The sequence below is a fragment of the Ischnura elegans genome, chromosome X (assembly GCF_921293095.1).
Source record: "Ischnura elegans chromosome X, ioIscEleg1.1, whole genome shotgun sequence".
Taxonomy (NCBI): domain Eukaryota; kingdom Metazoa; phylum Arthropoda; class Insecta; order Odonata; family Coenagrionidae; genus Ischnura; species Ischnura elegans.
Window position 1 is genome coordinate 13,615,234 of NC_060259.1, and position 8,340 is coordinate 13,623,573.

Consider the following 8,340-nt stretch of genomic DNA (forward strand, 5'->3'; position numbering starts at 1 on the left):
TAAAAATATGAAAGTCCTGCCAAAAAAACCAGCATAAACACTTGTAAAATAAAACATGTTATCTCTTAGATCACACCTCCGATTTTATACTTTTTGCATGAAGTCACCACCGCAAGAAATTTTAAAGAGGCAGGAAAGAAAAAACCCACAGAAATACAATACATATATTATGTATTTTCTATTGTCAACCACAATAATATTTCCAATTTTCTCTTCTATCCCACATCTAATTTAGCGAAACAATTACTCTTATTCTCTTTCGAATAGAAAATTATTTAAAAGAGGACTGGTCGATACATACAAACTATCGTCAATACTTTCTCCGATGAACGTCCACTATCACTGCACCAACTTGCACAAATCAAATCCACATCCACAAATATGTCACTTCTGCCACAATGTCTGTCTTCTTGGCGACAGGTAACAGTGAAGCAATGGTACCTTCCTCCAATCTGGGCACCTCCAATTCAGCAAGAATTTTCTCCTCGTCTTCTCGTCCAAGGCCACAGATTATTTTCTGATATCACAAGGACCGATGTGAAGCTCAGACACCTAAAATTAATAAATAATAAAATACCATGTAACTTATTAGGTCAAATCATTTCCAATTTTTGGTATTTCTGCATGAGAAATCAAATTACTAGGCTCGTAAATATAGTAAATATTTTTATGCCTGATATTTTTATTGTTTTAAACTATAGCATAAGATAATTTGAAATGATGAAAGCCGACGTGTAATACACCATAGGGCAAGCTAAGAAGCAATATTCGAACCTATAAACTTGGCAGCTTATTCCTAGTTTCTCCTTTAACCACACGTTTACCGAATGAATTAATACAAAAAAGACAACTAAAATGCAAGAATTTTCAAAAGAATTGCTGCTACAATATTTTGAATCACCATTTTTAGTACTGAATAGTACTATAGTACTTCAGTACTGAATAGTTCGGGATGTTGATGCATCAACATCCCGAAGCCACTTCTAACTTAAAATTACATCCAAATAATTACAGCGAGAAAGAGTACATACCTCACAGCTTTTCGTAGGGGTGAAATGTTTTCTTCTTATCGCCCAAATGCACTTCTTCTTCAACTCAGGATCTTTTGGAAAGCTAAAACCTTGAACCATGTCCCGGAGTTTCCATTACGTCATCCCGACAATAAACACACGAAAGCCATTTTTAACAAAAATATCTCACAAACACGTTTCTGAAGCCCAGTGAATGAAATTAAAGAATAAGGGAAACTTCACTATTACCAGACACTCTATTTTTCACAAACTGAACCACAAAAATCCCTGAAATGTGGTAAGACGTTACGTAAACGACGCGATCTCCAACGCCTTGTGCTAGCTTGTGAAGACATGTGATCTTTCTAGGAGGATATGGCACGATGGCACCAGATGGCACCACCCGCGTAAGAAAATAGTCCCAGACCGAATACAGTTTTATCGATGAGATACAATTTTATCGATGCATATGAATTTGCCAGTCCTCTTGCATCTTTATTCGTCATTAAAGGAAATAAAGAAACAAAACCTTCTAAGTAACTTCTTAAGCGCGATTTTTGTATCTTGATTGTCCACCCTCGTATTTAGGTACGAAAACTTCCTGTGTCGTCTGGGTAGGAATAAGCTGCCAAGTTTATAGGATCGAATATTGCTTCTTAGCTTGCCCTATGGTGTATTACACGTCGGCTTTCATCATTTCAAATTATCTTATGCTATAGTGTAAAGCAATAAAAATATCAGGCATACAAATATTTACTATATTTACGAGCCTAGTAATTTGATTTCTCATGCAGAAATACCAAAAATTGGAAATGATTTGACCTAATAAGTTACATGGTATTTTATTATTTATTAATTTTAGGTGTGTGAGCTTCACATCGCACCATTGTGATATCAGAAAGTAATTTGTGGCCTTGGACGAGAAGACGAGGAGAAAATTCTTGCTGAATTGAAGGTGCCCAGATTGGAGGAAGGTACCATTGCTTCACTGTTACCTGTCGCCAAGAAGACAGACATTGTGGTAGAAGTGACATATTTGTGGATGTGGATTTGATTTGTGCAAGTTGATGCTGTGATAGTGGACGTTCATCGGAGAAAGTATTGAAGATAGTTTTTATGTATCGACCAGTCCTCTTTTAAATAATTTTTTATTCGAAAGAGAATAAGAGTAATTGTTTCGCTAAATTAGATGTGGGATCCCAGCTAGCACACTCTCCGACGTTTATGTAAACGTCCAAGGCAACGAAGCGGCAACAGTTTATACTTTGACGTTGCGCCGTGGATGATGGCAACATGACGGCAACGCGTTGCCGTGAAGTTGCTCAGTTTGGACGGCTGCTTCATATCCTATTTTATGTGAATGCATTCGCTCTAATTAACGATCTGCTGTAAATGAAATGTTTTACGACTTACGCAATTATCTTTGCATAATGTGTTTTATGGGATAAGTGGTATTTATTCGACGATTTTGTGGATTTATTAATTAATATGTCTCCAAGTCACTCGGTGGCGATGGAAAAAGATTGAGATAATATAATATAAATGTCTCTCAAGGTTGATGGATCTCTGGATATTCGTTATCATCGAAGTGATATTACTTAAATACGATTGATAATTCGATGTTGTACCGTTACGAATTCCTCCTTTATGTGAAATTTAAGACTCAATCATATCGTCTGCTCACGACGGAGGCCATCCGAGACCATCATGCGCGGAACGCGAAATGCACTTCGGGAAAAACGGAAGAATCCGTTATCCGCCGCCACAGTGAACACCATCATGGCATCTTACAATTAGTAAATTTGTTGATGTTGTTAATTCGTGCTTTGAGTTCGTCGTAATGCTTTTCTTCTTTTTGAGTAGTCGAAGGACGGTTATGGTTCACTAAACCTTTAAATAGCTTTTATCAATAACTTTCATTTTCACATAAATTGTTCATTAACTTCATCCATCAAACTTAACGTGGTTTCAGCTTCTCCATTTTCACTTTTCATTTAATTTCATCTTCATATCCGATCACCATATCCACCCGTCGTACTTTAGCCTTATTATATTCGTAATTTTCACTGACGTGAATTTTCGTTTGTAATTTTCGCTAACGTAAGTTTTCGCGAGTGATTTCAACTCCTGTTTAATCGTGATGATAGTGAGAAACAGTGTTCGGTGGTTATAAGAAGTTTCTTTTGACTTTGGGAAGGGCAGTGCAAGTTAGAAGCCTCTTCGAGGGTTCAACCACCGTATTCCACCATGACTCTAGGTCTATGAAAGGTAAGTCTAGACACAGTTTACTGTCGTTCATTGTGAAATTCGTTAATAGTACACTTAAGTTTTCATTACCATTGCATTAGTTCTGTTGTATGGATTGATGGATGTCTGGTGAGTGCTCTTACTGCGCGTTTGTTGGTTCACAATGGCACACTTCAGTTTTTCTTTCCGTGGAGTGCAGTATTTACTGCATGTTGGCGAGAACTCACCCCCTGTCAAACACCCTTGAAATTTCGAGTATAGGAGCAAAATTTAGCGGAATTGCTGTGAGATTTTTCCTCAGTTACTGGAGTATACAATCATTTAATGCATCATTCTTAACTAGCCATCATTTACAATAATTAACTTTACTTTCAATTGAATTTTATGATCCCATGTTTTTTAGTAACTGAAGAGTGACTCCTCATAGTCATGTTTTTTTCCCACCTTTTTTCAGGATGCCTTGGCTTGTGGTAATATTTCTTCCGCATGAAAAATGTACTGGCCTCACAGTGCAGGCTGTTACGTAGTCATGGGTGAAATTGGAGGCAGATAAGGTTATTGAATATTACCCCAATGAGAGCTATAACTGGTCCTCAGTGTCACAGGTCATAAAATGGTTCTCAACTCCGTGAGGAATGGGATATCTTGGGCGTGAAGTTCTGCATGCACCATTTGGTGAGTTAGGGACAATATTTGTGAATGTTTGTTTAGTTAAAAATGAGGATTAACATTTTCGACTTGCAAGAGCAGGGTGCTGTTTAAATGTATTCATAGGAGTTGTTTCATGGTATGTGTGAGAGCACTGACTTGGATGTACATGTTACTAGTTTGCTAAGCCAAGTATTAATTTTTTTTATTTTAGTTAATTTTGACATTGAGTGCATGCTTTGACATGTGTGGCAAATGGTGAAATTGTAATATAACTATCTTCCAGAGTCTGTTATGGCAGCCATTGCTATTGAACAGAGATGGCTACTTGTGAAGATTCAGATGTGGAGACATTTTTGTTGTTGCTGAAATTTAAAAAGACTGGGAAAGGAAAAGGACAAAAAAGAATTGAAAGTATCCAAATATAAGTAATTCTTCATCAATGGAGACTGATGATGATAGGATACTGAAACCACCATCACCAGGTAAATATTTGCACTTAATAATTTGCTCTTTTGAGTGCTTTAGCATGTGCACATATAAGTGTAAAGCTTATCTATTCTGTTTTATGTTGCATGAGTGCCTCCTAAGAAGGGAAGGTTGCACGTAAAGATTCATCAAACAATGTTGGAGTAAAGAAGCCTGAAACTTCTCTATAGAATTGCAGTGTGTTTCTGAAGAATCAGTGAAGTCCAATTGTTAGAACCTGGTGCACCCAATGAGTTCAGGGGTAGGGATGAAGATTTCTTGGGATTTGCACCAAGTAACCCAGACGGCACAGAACCCTCCGTATCTAATTCGTATGTACATAGTACCCATTGACTAAGGGGATACTATGCCGCTTCGTCGCTTTTCGTCAATGGATAATTTCCGTTCGCGGCCTGTCGACGAAGCGCGTACGCAGCATGTGAATGTCCGCTACTAAGCACGTACGATTGGATACGAAGCGCGCAGGAACACGGCACTCAGGCTAATCTCAATCGATTAGGTCGACATTAGATATATCGTAACTCGCACGATCGAAAAATGTATCGAACGCAACACAATCGATAGCTACCGACCGTAGCGAGAACCTTGATACGAATCATTATGAATTGTAAGTTCTCAATAGGTAAATAACACCATATCATGAATTCTAATTACCATGAAAGACTCACGACCGACAAATTTTTGTCGGTTGTGAGTTTTTCATGGTAATTAGAATTCATGATATAGTATTATTTACCCATTGAGAACTTACAAAACTTACTCGGCCACTTAAATAACTCTGCGAAAAATGAGATTCTCATGGCTAATTCACGCACCCCCAGCATCCAGCATTGTTAAGTGGCTCGTACTTACTTGGAAACCTTGAGATGTTAATGAGAGTAAATTCTTATTAATTTTGACACTAAATAAGACATCACATAGCCCACGAGCATTAAAAAGCTTACCCTAAAGCCTGACGAAATAAAATTTTTAAATAAAAATTGCCGATGAAACAGGATTGCTGACACATCTGCTATTAGTATGATCGAATTAATCAAAATGCAAGCAAAAATTAACGTATAGTTCAGTCTCAGCTACTAAAACTTACCCATATCAGGCGCTAAAGTATTTGAAAAATTATTTGGGATGAGTAAAAGTCTCTAGGTCACTGCAGTAAATGTATCAACCTATTAAAAATATGAAAGTCCTGCCAAATCACCAGCATAAACACTTGTAAAATAAAACATGTTATCTCTTAGATCACACCTCCGATTTTATACTTACTTTGCATGAAGTCACCACCGCAAGAAATTTTAAAGAGGCAGGAAAGAAAAAACCCACAGAAATACAATACATATATTATGTATTTTCTATTGTCAACCACAATAATATTTCCAATTTTCTCTTCTATCCCACATCTAATTTAGCGAAACAATTACTCTTATTCTCTTTCGAATAGAAAATTATTTAAAAGAGGACTGGTCGATACATACAAACTATCGTCAATACTTTCTCCGATGAACGTCCACTATCACTGCACCAACTTGCACAAATCAAATCCACATCCACAAATATGTCACTTCTGCCACAATGTCTGTCTTCTTGGCGACAGGTAACAGTGAAGCAATGGTACCTTCCTCCAATCTGGGCACCTCCAATTCAGCAAGAATTTTCTCCTCGTCTTCTCGTCCAAGGCCACAGATTATTTTCTGATATCACAAGGACCGATGTGAAGCTCAGACACCTAAAATTAATAAATAATAAAATACCATGTAACTTATTAGGTCAAATCATTTCCAATTTTTGGTATTTCTGCATGAGAAATCAAATTACTAGGCTCGTAAATATAGTAAATATTTTTATGCCTGATATTTTTATTGTTTTAAACTATAGCATAAGATAATTTGAAATGATGAAAGCCGACGTGTAATACACCATAGGGCAAGCTAAGAAGCAATATTCGAACCTATAAACTTGGCAGCTTATTCCTAGTTTCTCCTTTAACCACACGTTTACCGAATGAATTAATACAAAAAAGACAACTAAAATGCAAGAATTTTCAAAAGAATTGCTGCTACAATATTTTGAATCACCATTTTTAGTACTGAATAGTACTATAGTACTTCAGTACTGAATAGTTCGGGATGTTGATGCATCAACATCCCGAAGCCACTTCTAACTTAAAATTACATCCAAATAATTACAGCGAGAAAGAGTACATACCTCACAGCTTTTCGTAGGGGTGAAATGTTTTCTTCTTATCGCCCAAATGCACTTCTTCTTCAACTCAGGATCTTTTGGAAAGCTAAAACCTTGAACCATGTCCCGGAGTTTCCATTACGTCATCCCGACAATAAACACACGAAAGCCATTTTTAACAAAAATATCTCACAAACACGTTTCTGAAGCCCAGTGAATGAAATTAAAGAATAAGGGAAACTTCACTATTACCAGACACTCTATTTTTCACAAACTGAACCACAAAAATCCCTGAAATGTGGTAAGACGTTACGTAAACGACGCGATCTCCAACGCCTTGTGCTAGCTTGTGAAGACATGTGATCTTTCTAGGAGGATATGGCACGATGGCACCAGATGGCACCACCCGCGTAAGAAAATAGTCCCAGACCGAATACAGTTTTATCGATGAGATACAATTTTATCGATGCATATGAATTTGCCAGTCCTCTTGCATCTTTATTCGTCATTAAAGGAAATAAAGAAACAAAACCTTCTAAGTAACTTCTTAAGCGCGATTTTTGTATCTTGATTGTCCACCCTCGTATTTAGGTACGAAAACTTCCTGTGTCGTCTGGGTAGGAATAAGCTGCCAAGTTTATAGGATCGAATATTGCTTCTTAGCTTGCCCTATGGTGTATTACACGTCGGCTTTCATCATTTCAAATTATCTTATGCTATAGTGTAAAGCAATAAAAATATCAGGCATACAAATATTTACTATATTTACGAGCCTAGTAATTTGATTTCTCATGCAGAAATACCAAAAATTGGAAATGATTTGACCTAATAAGTTACATGGTATTTTATTATTTATTAATTTTAGGTGTGTGAGCTTCACATCGCACCATTGTGATATCAGAAAGTAATTTGTGGCCTTGGACGAGAAGACGAGGAGAAAATTCTTGCTGAATTGAAGGTGCCCAGATTGGAGGAAGGTACCATTGCTTCACTGTTACCTGTCGCCAAGAAGACAGACATTGTGGTAGAAGTGACATATTTGTGGATGTGGATTTGATTTGTGCAAGTTGATGCTGTGATAGTGGACGTTCATCGGAGAAAGTATTGAAGATAGTTTTTATGTATCGACCAGTCCTCTTTTAAATAATTTTTTATTCGAAAGAGAATAAGAGTAATTGTTTCGCTAAATTAGATGTGGGATCCCAGCTAGCACACTCTCCGACGTTTATGTAAACGTCCAAGGCAACGAAGCGGCAACAGTTTATACTTTGACGTTGCGCCGTGGATGATGGCAACATGACGGCAACGCGTTGCCGTGAAGTTGCTCAGTTTGGACGGCTGCTTCATATCCTATTTTATGTGAATGCATTCGCTCTAATTAACGATCTGCTGTAAATGAAATGTTTTACGACTTACGCAATTATCTTTGCATAATGTGTTTTATGGGATAAGTGGTATTTATTCGACGATTTTGTGGATTTATTAATTAATATGTCTCCAAGTCACTCGGTGGCGATGGAAAAAGATTGAGATAATATAATATAAATGTCTCTCAAGGTTGATGGATCTCTGGATATTCGTTATCATCGAAGTGATATTACTTAAATACGATTGATAATTCGATGTTGTACCGTTACGAATTCCTCCTTTATGTGAAATTTAAGACTCAATCATATCGTCTGCTCACGACGGAGGCCATCCGAGACCATCATGCGCGGAACGCGAAATGCACTTCGGGAAAAACGGAAGAATCCGTTATCCGCCGCCA

The 8,340-nt window shown here is 37.3% G+C and overlaps 1 long non-coding RNA gene across 1 annotated transcript; it reads left to right on the top strand.

Annotated features, from left to right (window-relative positions):
* The first annotated feature begins 2,219 nt into the window (after window positions 1–2,219).
* Window positions 2,220–4,665, top strand: LOC124171093. The gene is made up of 4 exons (XR_006867666.1): window positions 2,220–3,278; window positions 3,712–3,932; window positions 4,192–4,390; window positions 4,497–4,665. It is a non-coding gene; the product is annotated as an uncharacterized LOC124171093 (long non-coding RNA).
* The last annotated feature ends 3,675 nt before the right edge of the window (window positions 4,666–8,340 follow it).